Source organism: Geotrypetes seraphini, chromosome 6 (genome assembly GCF_902459505.1).
Source record: "Geotrypetes seraphini chromosome 6, aGeoSer1.1, whole genome shotgun sequence".
NCBI lineage: Eukaryota > Metazoa > Chordata > Amphibia > Gymnophiona > Dermophiidae > Geotrypetes > Geotrypetes seraphini.
In genome coordinates, this window is record NC_047089.1 from 99,228,904 (window position 1) to 99,241,387 (window position 12,484).

Sequence of the window (12,484 nt, forward strand, 5' to 3'; positions counted from 1 at the left end):
CAAAGTTTTAGCAAGAATTTAATCTGCAAATTTGGGATGATAAATTCCTTGGGAATTAGCCTCTCTGTGTCGTTATAAAGTCAGCAGTCCATTCCAAGTGTGGCACAAAGTACTGTGGGTTTAGTTTCAGTTTTCATTGGCTGCAGTCCATGTGTGTTGAGGCTATTTTGTTTGGAAGTAAAATATGGTCTTTCAATATTTAAATTATATTCTAGCATGGATACCATGGGGCTCATAATACAAAAAAAATTTCAATAAGTGGCCTAAATCGGTACTTGGACGATCAAAAAGACAGATCGTCCAAGTACCGATAATCAAAGCTGATTTTAGATGTATCTAAAACCAGCTTAGGTCTTTACCCTGCCTCTGAACGCCTAGAGCGAAAAGGGGCTGTTTTGGAGGAGGGGAAAGGATGGGAGGTGGGCAGGAGGCAGGCCGACCTCGACTTAATCGTCTGGCAGCCTTAACCAAAAAGGTTTGACAGGTTGCCAGGTCAAAACAGGTATAAATTCTGAATAAAGGCCGCAGAGCTGATCGCACTCAGGCAACCTGTCCCCCCTCCTTCCCGCAACGGTAATGATCGCGGCAGAAGAGATGCCTAATCTCTCCTACCGCGTTCTCCCACCCCTGAACCTTGCGATTACCGGCAGGAGGGAGCCCAAGCCCTCCTGCCAGAAAACCTCCCCAAAATCCCCGAACAGCTAACTGTCAGGAGGTAGCCCAAGTACTCCTGCTGGCACCACCCCCAAACAAAACCCCGATTGCAGCAGGAGGGATCCCAAGCCCTCCTGCCGACACCTCCCCCCCCATACCCACGTTCACCAGCAGGAGGGAGCCCAAGCCCTCCTGCCGGAACACAAATGCCCCCCTTCAACTCCCAAATGCGCTTCCCGGACTCCCCCACTAACCTTAACAGATGGCCGGCAGGCAGACCCGCTGTCTTTCAAATGGCCGGCCTGCCTCTTCCCGGTGCATTGTGGAATGCACTGGGGAGGGACCTAAGGCCTGATTAGATCAGGCGTCTAAGCCCCACCCATAGAAGGGGCCTTAGGCAACTGGGCCAATTGCCTAAGGCCCCTCCTATGGGCGAGGCCTTAGGTGCGTGGGCTAATCAGGCCTTAGACCCCTCCCCGGTGCACCCCACAATGCACTGAGAAGGGGTAGGCCAGCCATTTGGAAGATGGCAGGCCTGCCGGACAGACGGAGGATCCGTCCGTCCAGCCATCTGTTAAGGTTAGTGGGGATGGGGGTGCGGGGTGGTCGGGGGCGCATTCGAGGATTCGGGGAGAGGAGGTGTTTGTGTTCCAGCAGGAGGGCTTGGGCTCCCTCCTGCTGGTGAACACAGGTTCGCGAGGGAAGGCTGGCCGGCAGGAGGGCTTGGGATCCCTCCTGCCATGATCAAAGTAGTTCGGGGGGGGAGGGGGGGGGAAGGAGAGGCTTGGGATCCCTCCTGCTGCGACCAGTGTAGTTTGGGGGGTGTTGGAAGGAGGGCTTGGGATCCCTCCTGCCACGATCACTGTTATTCGGGGGTGTATTGGCAGGAGAGCTTGGGCTCCATCCTGCCAATCAGCTCTTCGTTGGAGGGATACCGGCAGGAGGGCTTGGGTTCCCTCCTGCCGGTCAGCTGTTTGGGGAAGTTTTAAGGCAGAAGGGAGCCTGCCGGTAATCATGAGGTTTGGGGGGGGGGGGGGTGGAAATCACAGTAGGACAGATTAGGCATCTCTCCTGCCGCAATCATGGGGGGGTGGACGGTTACAGGATTCTGTAACCGGCGTTATTTATGACACACACCGGTTACATAATCCTGCTTTTAGTCGAAGGACTGGCCCCTCCTTCGCCTAAAAGGTCTGGTTTGGAACATTTGCGACCTGGATGACTTTTTGGTCAGGAATTTGCGAATGAAAATTTTTGGCACAGTTTGGCTCCTTACTGCTCCTGGTAGGTAAGTCAACTGAGGGTACAACTTTACCAGCAGACATGTACCATGAGGTACTTCCAAGATTTGCAATATGAGCTTTTACAGTCAAGTGAAGCTGAAGATTTGACCATCCAAAAAATATGGCTTTATGCATTTATGCAAATTTTCACAGTTTTTCAGATGCATATGGTATTATAAAGTCATGATGAACCTTAAAGCCAGATGTTCATACAGCCACTGTGCTGTGATAGTTGCAAGTCAGAACATGTTCAGAAAAGCTGCATGTATCAGACATACTACTACAGATATACGTACATAAGTACATAAGTAGACGCCTCCGCCGGGGCAGACCAGAGGTCCATCCAGCCCAGCGGTCCGCTCACGTGGCGGCCCATCAGGCATATTGCCTGGTCAACAGTCCCTGACTAATTTTATGCCTACCTCTACACTTATCTCTAAACCTTCCACTGCTCTTATCTGTACCCCTCAATCCCTTTGTCTTCCAGGAACCTATCCAGGTCATCCTTGAAACCCTGTACTGTGCTATTTCTTATCACGGCCTCCGGAAGGGTGTTCCATGTGTCCACCACCCTCTGTGTGAAAAAGAACTTCCTTGCGTTTGTTTTAAACCTGTCCCCCTTCAATTTCATCGAGTGACCCCTTGTTCTTGTGGTTTCTTTCAAATTGAAAAATCTGTCTTTGTCAACCTTTTCGATGCCCCTCAGGATCTTGAAGGTCTCTATCATATCTCCTCTGAGTCTCCGCTTTTCCAGGGAGAACAGTCCCAGCTTCTTCAGTCTGTCAGTGTATGTAAGGTTTTCCATACCCTTAATCAGTTTAGTTGCTCTTCTCTGGACTCCCTCAAGCATTGCCATGTCCTTTTTGAGGTACGGTGACCAGTACTGTACACAGTATTCCAGATGCGGGCGCACCATAGCCCGGTACAGTGGCAGGATGACTTCCTTCGTTCTGGTCGAGATACCCTTCTTAATGATACCTAACATTTGGTTTGCTTTCCTCGAGGCTGTGGCGCATTGTGCCGACGCCTTCAATGTCGTGTCTACCATCACTCCCAAGTCTCTTTCCAGATTACTGACCCCTAGCATTGCTCCCCCCATTTTGTAAGTGAACATCGGGTTCCTTCTCCCTATATGCATGACCTTGCATTTCCCTACATTGAAGCTCATTTGCCACTTTTTCGCCCATTCTTCCAATGTCGTAAGATCCCTTTGGAGATTCTCGCAGTCAACCGTGGTTTCAACCTTGCTGAATAGTTTGGTGTCATCTGCGAATTTGATGACCTCGCATTTTGTTCCCGCCTCCAGGTCGTCAATGAATATGTTAAACAGGAGCGGTCCCAGCACCGATCCTTGAGGAACCCCGCTCGTGACCCCTTGCCAGTCCGAGTAATGGCCCTTTACACCAACCCTCTGCTTCCTGTCTGCCAGCCAGTTTTTGATCCATCGGTGGACCTCCCCGTGCACCCCATGATTCCATAGCTTCCTGAGCAACCGCTCATGTGGTACCTTATCGAAGGCTTTCTGGAAGTCTAGGTAAATTATGTCTATGGGTTCACCTTTGTCCACCTGGTTATTTACCCCCTCAAAGAAGTACAACAAGTTTGTGAGGCACGACCTACCCTTGCAGAACCCATGCTGGCTCGACCTTAGCTGTCCATTTTTTTCGATATGGTCACAGATGCTGTCCTTAATCAGTGCCTCCATCATCTTTCCCGGGACCGATGTGAGGCTTACCGGCCTATAGTTTCCCGGGTCGCCCCTCGAACCCTTCTTGAAGATGGGCGTAACATTAGCTATTTTCCAGTCCTCCGGGATCTCTCCAGTTTTTAGGGATAGGTTGCATATTTGCTGAAGTGTCTCTGCTATTTCATTCCTTAATTCCTTGAGCACCCTTGGGTGAATGCCGTCTGGACCTGGCGACTTGTCGCTCTTTAGCTTGTCTATCTGCCTGAGGACATCCTCCTGGCTCACCTCTAATTGGACCAGCTTGCTATCTTGATCTCCATTTTCTATTTCCTCTGGTTCCGGAATGTTGGATGTGTCCTCCCTCGTGAAGACCGACGTAAAGAAGTCATTTAACTTGTCAGCTATTTCTTTTTCCTCTCTCACTACTCCCTTTCTATCCCCATCATCCAAGGGCCCCACTTCCTCCCTCGCTGGTTGCTTTCCCTTTACGTACCTGAAGAATGATTTGAAATTTTTTGCCTCTCCCGCTAGTCTCTCTTCATATTCCCTCTTTGCTCTCCTAACCACTCGGTGGCACTCCTTCTGGCTTTCCTTGTGTTCCTTTTGGTTGGCCTGCGTTTGGTCCTGTTTCCATTTTTTGAACGATGCTTTCTTGTTACTGATCGCCTTTTTTACAGCTGCCGTTATCCATGCTGGGTTCTTTATTCGATTTTTCTTGCACTCTTTTCTGAACCTGGGGACGTACAGGTTCTGTGCTTCGTGCACCGTACGCTTGAGCAGGGTCCAGGCGCTTTCTACGGACTCTATCTTCCTTGTGCTGCCGTTGAGTTTCTTCCCCACCATTTTCCTCATTGCATCAAAATTCCCTTTTCTGAAGTTGAGCGCTGTTGTTGTGGTTCTTTTCACCCTGGATGATCCCAGTTCTATTCTGCACTGGATCATGTTGTGATCGCTGTTCCCCAGTGGGTCTAATACCGCTACTTCCTTTGCAGGTCCCCCCAGTCCACTGAAGATTAGATCAAGAGTAGCTTCTCCTCGTGTAGGTTCCGTGACCAGCTGTTCCAGGAAGCAGTCCCTCGTGGCTTCCAGGAATTTGGTCTCTCTCTCGCAACTTGAGTGCCCGATACTCCAGTCTATCCCAGGGTAGTTGAAGTCCCCCATCACCACCACACTTCCATTCTTGCATACCTGCCGCAGTTCCGTCTCCAGGTCCCGGTCGATTTCTTCCGATTGGCCAGGCGGACGATAGTATAGACCCAATTTGATGTCTGCTCCAGATCCTCCTGGTAGCTTAACCCATATTGATTCCAAGCCTTCCGACCTTACTGCTGTTTCCATTTTGGTTGAGGGTATGGAGTCTTTTATGTATAGCGCTATTCCTCCACCCTTCTTGTGTGTCCTGTCTCTCCTGTAAAGTTTGTACCCTGGTATGACCACATCCCATTTATTGTCATCAGCCCACCACGTTTCTGTGATTCCAATTATGTCCAGGGCTTTTTGACTGGCTATAATTTCCAGCTCTCCCATTTTGGCCCTGAGGCTCCTCGCATTTGTGTAGAGGCAATATAGGTCCTGATTTGTCGCCCGCCCTGCTGTTTTCTTTCCATGGCTCGGCGCTCCCACCTGGCTTGCCTTTACTCGGTCATCCACCTCCCGTGGCGTGTCCGTTTTGCCCCCATCCAGTATCTCCTTTTTTGGATGGTCCTCTTGCTCCCATTGTTCTCTTTCAACCATGCCTGTTAGATTCGTTTGGGCACTGGGCCCCTGCATTGCATCTGTGGGCCTTTTTTCTGAAGATTTCCACTCAGCCCTTTTGTCTAAAAGTTCCCTCCCAGTCCCTTTGTCCAAAAAGTCCCTCTCAGCCCCTTTGTCCAAGAGTTCCCACTCGGTCCCTTTGCCCAAAAGTGTCCCCTCAGTCCCTTTATCCAAGAAGCCTCTCATAGTCCCTTTGCCCAAGAATTTTCTCTCAGTCCCTTTGTCCAAAAGATCCCACTCAGTCCCAAGCTCTCTTTTGCAATGTCCTTGCTCAGTATCATTTTTTGATACCAATGTCCGGTGTGTCGAGGCCAGATCGACTTCCGGCTTTCCCCTTCTCCTCAGTTTAAAGCTAGGTCTATGGCGTTTTGGATGTTTCTTGCCAGCTGCCTCGTCCCAGCTGTGCTCAGGTGCAGTCCATCTCTCCTGCAGTCCATCTCTCCTGCATTTGAGCTTGCATGCAGTAAGTAGTTTGTGCAAGCCAATACATGTTTTGCCTGTCATCTTGCAAAAGTGCACAGTAAGTACAATGAGCACAGTAAGCACAGTTCAAGACAAGTACTTGTGGCTGGCAAAGCTTGGTTATGAGTTTTCAGATCAATATAGTTCCATTGCACATTCACAATAAAGTGCCAATGACCCTTCAACATAACATAACATGTTTACGCAAGCAAGTAATGCTTATCTTTAAACCATCAATTCTCACCAAAGAAAGGTCAGGTGCAAGATGAAACAGGATAGCTTCTATAGGGTCATTCCATGTCAAGTGATCAGATTCTTGGAAAGTGCCCTGCATGACCATCACGGATTTTGATGAAACTTCATATGCAGAGTCCACCATGTCTCAAACGAACTTTGGTAAAGTTTTAGTTTCGCCTGTGGAATATTTGTGGAGATATAGCCATTTGTTTGACCCCATACCACAATGAAATACAGTACGACAATGACATTCTGACAACTTTGAGACACAATATCTCCCGAGCTGTGTTTCCAAAAAAACTGAAACTTAGCTACCCTGCACAACTTTTTGAGCTCTGTTCATTGCTACCAATAACAATTTTTGCCGAGCACTGATTGAATGCCTGAATTACAGTAAACTTGGCCGAAAAAATTAGTGCTCCAAAAAAAGTCAAAGTTTGACATTACTTAGCTCCCACAATAATTGAGTAATAAATGCGAAATTTGGCGCATAATGTCTCAGTACAACGTTGTTTTCAAAAGTACAATTTCAACCTCCAAGCTCTTTCCATTAGTTTACAAATTAAGTGTAAAGTTGCTAATTTGTGTAAAAAGGCCAAAAATAGGGTATTTTCAGCCTGCTTTTACAGAAAAATACATTTTAGAAACTCTTTCAAATTTTACTTTACGGAGAGGGTGGTAGATGCCTGGAATGCGCTCCCGAGAGAGGTGGTGGAGAGTAAAACTGAGTTCAAAGAAGCGTGGGATGAACACAGAGGATCTAGAATCGGAAAATAATATTAAAAATTGAACTAAGGCCAGTACTGGGCAGACTTGCACGGTCTGTGTCTGTATATGGCCAATTAGTGGAGGAGGAGCTGGGGAGGGCTTCAATGGCTGGGAGGGTGTAGATGGGCTGGAGTAGGTTTTAACGGATATTTCGGCAGTAGGAACCCAAGCACAGTACCGGGTAGAGCTTTGGATTCTTGTCCAGAAATAGCTAAGAAGAAAAAATTGAAATTGAAATCAGGTTGGGCAGACTGGATGGACCATTCAGGTCTTTATCTGCCATCATCTACTATGTTACTATGGAAAGGGAGGGAGGGAGATGCACGGTTGGCAGGAGAGAGGGGGCTGCCGGACCGCACGCTCGTTCACCGAGTGTGCTCACTCCTTTAACTGTGGAGACAAGACCAATCACCGCTCCACAGGGGGGTGAATGGCCTTGTCCCCACACTCGCGGTGACCTTTTTTTGTTACAGTTTCAGCGGGTTACCTGTGGCTAGTCACGGGTAACAACCACCGTGTCATTCTCTAATTTGAATCTGAAAAACAGTGAAAATTTGTATAAATGCATTAAGTCATATTTTTTGGTCATATCTTCAGCTTCACTTGACTGTAAAAGCTCATATTGCAAATCTTTGAAGTTCCTCATGGTACATGTCTGCTGGTAAAGTTGTACCCTCAGCTGAATTACCTACCAGTAGCAGTATGGAGCCAAACTGCCAAAAATTTTCATTTCAGAATTTTTTTGTCTACTTTGCTGACCTATAGAAATGGAAGCACATTCGCAAAAGATTTCAAACTTGGCACAGAAACTTTCCCCAAGATGTTGTAAAAAAACTGCAAAATTTAAGACTTCTAGGTATTTTCCTACTGCCGCAGTACTTAAGCAAAGTTGGCGTTTTAGGTCACACGAAGTATGGGAGTGGATTGATTGCTTTTGTTCAACCACCCCTAGCTCCTAACCAAATTGAGATAGATCTAAAAATTTTTGCATTCTTTCATTTGAGACCTAGACAACACCTGAACAGGGTAACTTACCAAACCCTGCCCTTAGTTGCCCGGGAATAATGATAATTGCACAAATCTTTTCCAATCGGTTATTTTTTATTAGCTTTAACATGATCAACTTTCACACCCCTGTAAAATTTGGTTGGATTTCAAAGGGGTCGAGAGTGGGCGGTTTTCAGTATTGGTCCACTTGACATAGAATGACCCAATTATTAATTTTTCACTATTCAACAGCAAGTTTCCAACTGATTGCAATATGTTATTTTTAAAAAACAACAAACTAAATGGTACAACTAAATTAGCTTACTAGTTTTTAAACCAAGGAAATCTGTTAACTAGTTTAGTTTTTTGGGGCATTCATAGAAAAATAATGAATACTTGATAGAAGCAGTACAAAAATTAGCACAAATACCTAGGGCTCCTTTTACAAAGGCGCGCTACAGGTTTGCTACAGGTTTTAGCATGCGCTAAAATGCCGCATGCACTAGCTGCTACTGCCTCCTTTTAAGCAGGAGGTAATTTTTCAGCTAGTGTGCACTAATCCTGTGCGTACGCTAAAAATGCTAGCACACCTTTTAAAAGGAGCCCCTAGTTTCTTAAAATGTCAGTTTTTTTAAATTTCCTGGCTTTGTTCCTTCCACTCTTTTTTTTATTAGGTTGGATTCTGCATTTCTGTGTGTGCAAATCAAATATCTGTTATAATAAAACAATTAGTTTTGTTTTGTTTGCTCATAATAAAACTATTACCATATTTTTCGCTCCATAAGACACACTTTTTCCACCCCCAAAAAAGGGGTGGAACATAAGAATTACCACTGCTGGGTCAGACCAATGGTCTATCGTGCCCAGCAGTCCGCTCACGCAGCGGACCTTAGGTCAAAGACCAGTGCCCTGACACAAGCCTTACCTGCGTACGTTCTGGTTCAGTAGGAACTTGTCTAACTTTGTCTTGAATCCCTGGAGGGTGTTTTCCCCTATAACTGCCTCCGGAAAAGCATTCCAGTTTTCTACCACTCTCTGGGTGAAGAATCTATCCCCTTTTAACTTTAGAGGGTGCCCTCTCGTTCTTTCTACCTTGGAGAGGGTGAACAACCTATTTTTATGTATTAAGTCTATTCCCTTCATTATCTTGAATGTTTCGATCATGTCCCCTTTCAGTCTCCTCTTTTCAAGGGAGAATAGGCCCAGTTTCTCTAATCTCTCACTGTACAGCAACTCCTCCAACCCCTTAACCATTTTAGTCGCTCTTCTCTGGATCCTTTCAAGTAGTACTGTGTACTCCTTCATGTATGACAACCAGTGTTAGACGCAGTATTCCAGATGGGGGCGAACCATGTCCCAGTACAGCGGCATGATAACCTTCTCAGATCTGTTCATGATCCCCTTCTTAATCATTCCTAGCATTCTGTTTGCCCTTTTAGCAGCCACCGCGCATTGCGCCGACGGCTTCATTGATTTGTCGACCAGTACTCCCAAGTTTTTTTTCTGGGGGGGCTCTCTGAGTACCGCACCGGACATCCTGTATTCATGTATAAGATTTTTGTTACTGATATGCATCACCTTACACTTATTCACGTTAAACCTCATTTGCTAAGTCGCAGCCGATTTCTCAAGTGTGTTTATGTCACGGTGCAGGTCTTCGCAATCCTTCTGAGTCTTCACTACTCGGAATAACTTCGTATCATCTGCATATTTAATCACCTCGCTCATCGTACCATTTTCCAGGCCATTTATAAATATGAAGAGCACAGGTCCATGCACCGAATCCTGCGGCACTCCACTTGTGATGCTTTTCCAGTCCGAGTATTGTCCATTTACCCCCACTCTCTGTTTCCTATCTGCCAACCAGTTTTTAATCCACATGCGTCTTAAGGAGCAAATGTAAAAATCCCCAAAACAAAACCCGTATCTCTTTTTGGCATCCCGGCGGTCCAGCGCGCTTTCCACGCTCCTGCCTTGGTTCCCCTGCTCTCTTCTGGCAGCATCAACTGCACATGAGGCAGGCACGTACTTTTTGCATGCCTGCTTGGTCCCGCACTCCGAATGGCTGCCTGTCAGTTCTTGCGGGACGAGAACTAACAGGCAGCCATTTGGAGTGGAATGCGGGACCAAGCAGGCACACAAAAACCGTGTGCCTGTCTCGTGCACCGCTGTGCCACTGCCGGAAGAGAGCAGGAGAACCAAGGCAGGAGCACGGAAAGTGCACTGGACTGCAAAAAAAGGTACTGGTGTGTGTGTGTGTGGCTGGCTGGCTTGGGACTGGCTGGCGGGGTTGACTGGGGGCTGGCTGGCTGGCTTGGGGGTGGGTTGGCTGGCTGCCTTGGCACTGGCTGGGGGCTGGCTGGCTGCCACCAGCTGTGCCTACCATTAGACGTGCCCACCACTAGACATGCCCTGTTCCAGCCTACTACTAGACCACTAGAGGGAGGATAGGGTACAGAGCACATGATTTGGTTCAGAATTTTTTTTCTTGGTTTTTCCTCCTCTACAGGTGGGTGTGTCTTATGGTCAGGTGCATCTTATGGTGCGAAAAATATGGTAGGCCACAGCAGTAGCATCCATCCTTGTCGTCCTGGAAATTATTTTTGACTGCCTACTCTACCAACACCATCCATCAAATGAACTGATAATTTAAATATGCCCATCAACGAATACAAATTAAAACTGAGTTCTTCTTAGTACTGACACTGGTTGCTGTATCTATCAATTTTAAGGACTTCCCTTTGATTAAACATGCATACACAAATATATACCAAAAGACTAAAATGCCTGCAAGAGGTACATAAAGATCCTATCATCAATATCTGGGACAGGTGGTGGCCTTCACAAGGAATATTGACCAGACGATCCTGAATGTTGGGATCCATATCAATGGTGCGAAGCCAGGCAAGGTGGTGCATCACTACCGAGAAAGCAGTGACCCGCGAGGAAAGTTCAAAGGCATCATAAGATGACTGAATAAGGTGTAACCTGAGTTGTGCCAAAGTAGCAATGACTTGCTGGAACTCTAAAAGCCTGTGTTGACCAAGGTCTTTAGAAAAACCAGGGAGTATATCAATAAAATACTTGAAATAAGTAGTAAAGATAAAATTATAATTTAAAACCCTGGAGGCCATCATCGAATTTTGATAAAGACGACGGTCAAACTTGTCCATGGTCCTGCCCTCTCTACCAGGAGGTATGGTAGCATAGACCCTGGAAGGATGACTCCTCTTTAAGGGAGATTCCACAAGAAGGGACTGATGAAATAGTTGTGAGTTCTTAAAGCCCTTGCAATGTACAGTTCTATACCTAGATTCCAACTTGCCTGGAACAGCAAGGATAGCATAAGGAGTCTCCAGGTTTTGTTTGAAAGTTTGAGAAAGAAGCCTGTTAAGAGGAAGTTTGAGAGACTCCACAGGAGGCTGAGGCAAACTCATTTCCTCTAAATACTCCTTAGAGTACTTAGAACCAGAGTCCAATTTAAAATCCAAGCCTCAGCTATTTGACGGAGGAAGGAGGAAAAGGACAATTGATCTATAAGAGGATGGCCTCGAGAGGAACTTGATGACCTCGAGTGGAAAACAAAGGTGAGGCCTCTCTGGAGTATTGATATTCCAGCGAATAAGCAGAATCGGACGAAGCACTGGGAGAAATGGAGCCCTCAGGTTCTGCTATTGGTGTCTTGGATCGAGGAGTTGGAGGACTCTAAGAGCTTGAAGGCCTGGCCGAGGAAGGATTCTCTCTGGAGGAGGTCCTTCACCTCGATGAGGGCCTCGACCGACGATGAGAGTGCTGCCTGGAAGCAGGTCTTGTGCGAGGTTGAGGAGACTTTGTCCTATGCCTCGAAACGGGCAATGCCTTTTGTGAGGAAATAGGGCTGGAAGCTATAGATCGAAGTCCCATAGACTCTGTGGTCTGGATCGAGATATCTCGAAGCACTCCCAAAGACTCGGCTCCTTGTATGGAGTGTGAGGACTCCAGACGAGACATTCACAAAAACTTTGCTCATTGCATAGAGTGTGTAGATTGAGCTTGAGGCACAGGCAAGGAATCGACCTCTTGTGAGACTGCTGAGTGTCCAGGCTGGACTGTAGGAAGCAGTTGAGGCAGGACTATATTTGGTCAGTAACTGAACAAATTCCCGCTCTAAAATGGTCTGGATAGTAGCTTGCAATTGTGGATCCGAGTTTGAAACTGGACCACTTGCTGAGGCTAAAGGCTCTGAGAATGAAGAGAAAGAATGCTTCGACTTGTAGGAATGATGTTCAGGTAGCTTGAGGACCACAACTGGAACTGTCTGCTGAGGTATCTGACCTTAGGGAAGCTCAGGAGAAGATTTGGTAGATTTACTCGAGGTCGAGGACGTTCCAAACGAGGAAGGTCTGATGAGAGTCGAGGTCGAAGTCGTGGAGGCAGGAGTACATCCCATAGCAGACCTGACCGAATTAAAGGTCGAGGTGGTAGCAGGGGTTTCCATACCGAAAATCTTCTCCACTTAACTCGACGACATTTGAGGGTTCGAGGTTGAAGGGTAGCACAGCGAACGTAAGAATCCGAGCAATGGTCAGGCCCCACACACTAAAGGCACCAGCGATGTGGGTCAGTGAGGGAGATCGCACGCTGGCATGGGCTACACTTCTTGAAGCCCATG

The 12,484-nt window shown here is 47.1% G+C and overlaps 1 protein-coding gene across 6 annotated transcripts in view; it reads right to left on the bottom strand.

The window, feature by feature from the left end:
- RBM26 (RNA binding motif protein 26) overlaps positions 1-12,484 on the bottom strand; it is a 946,655-nt gene that overhangs the window by 211,929 nt on the left and 722,242 nt on the right. The gene's annotated exons all lie outside the window — the stretch shown is intronic.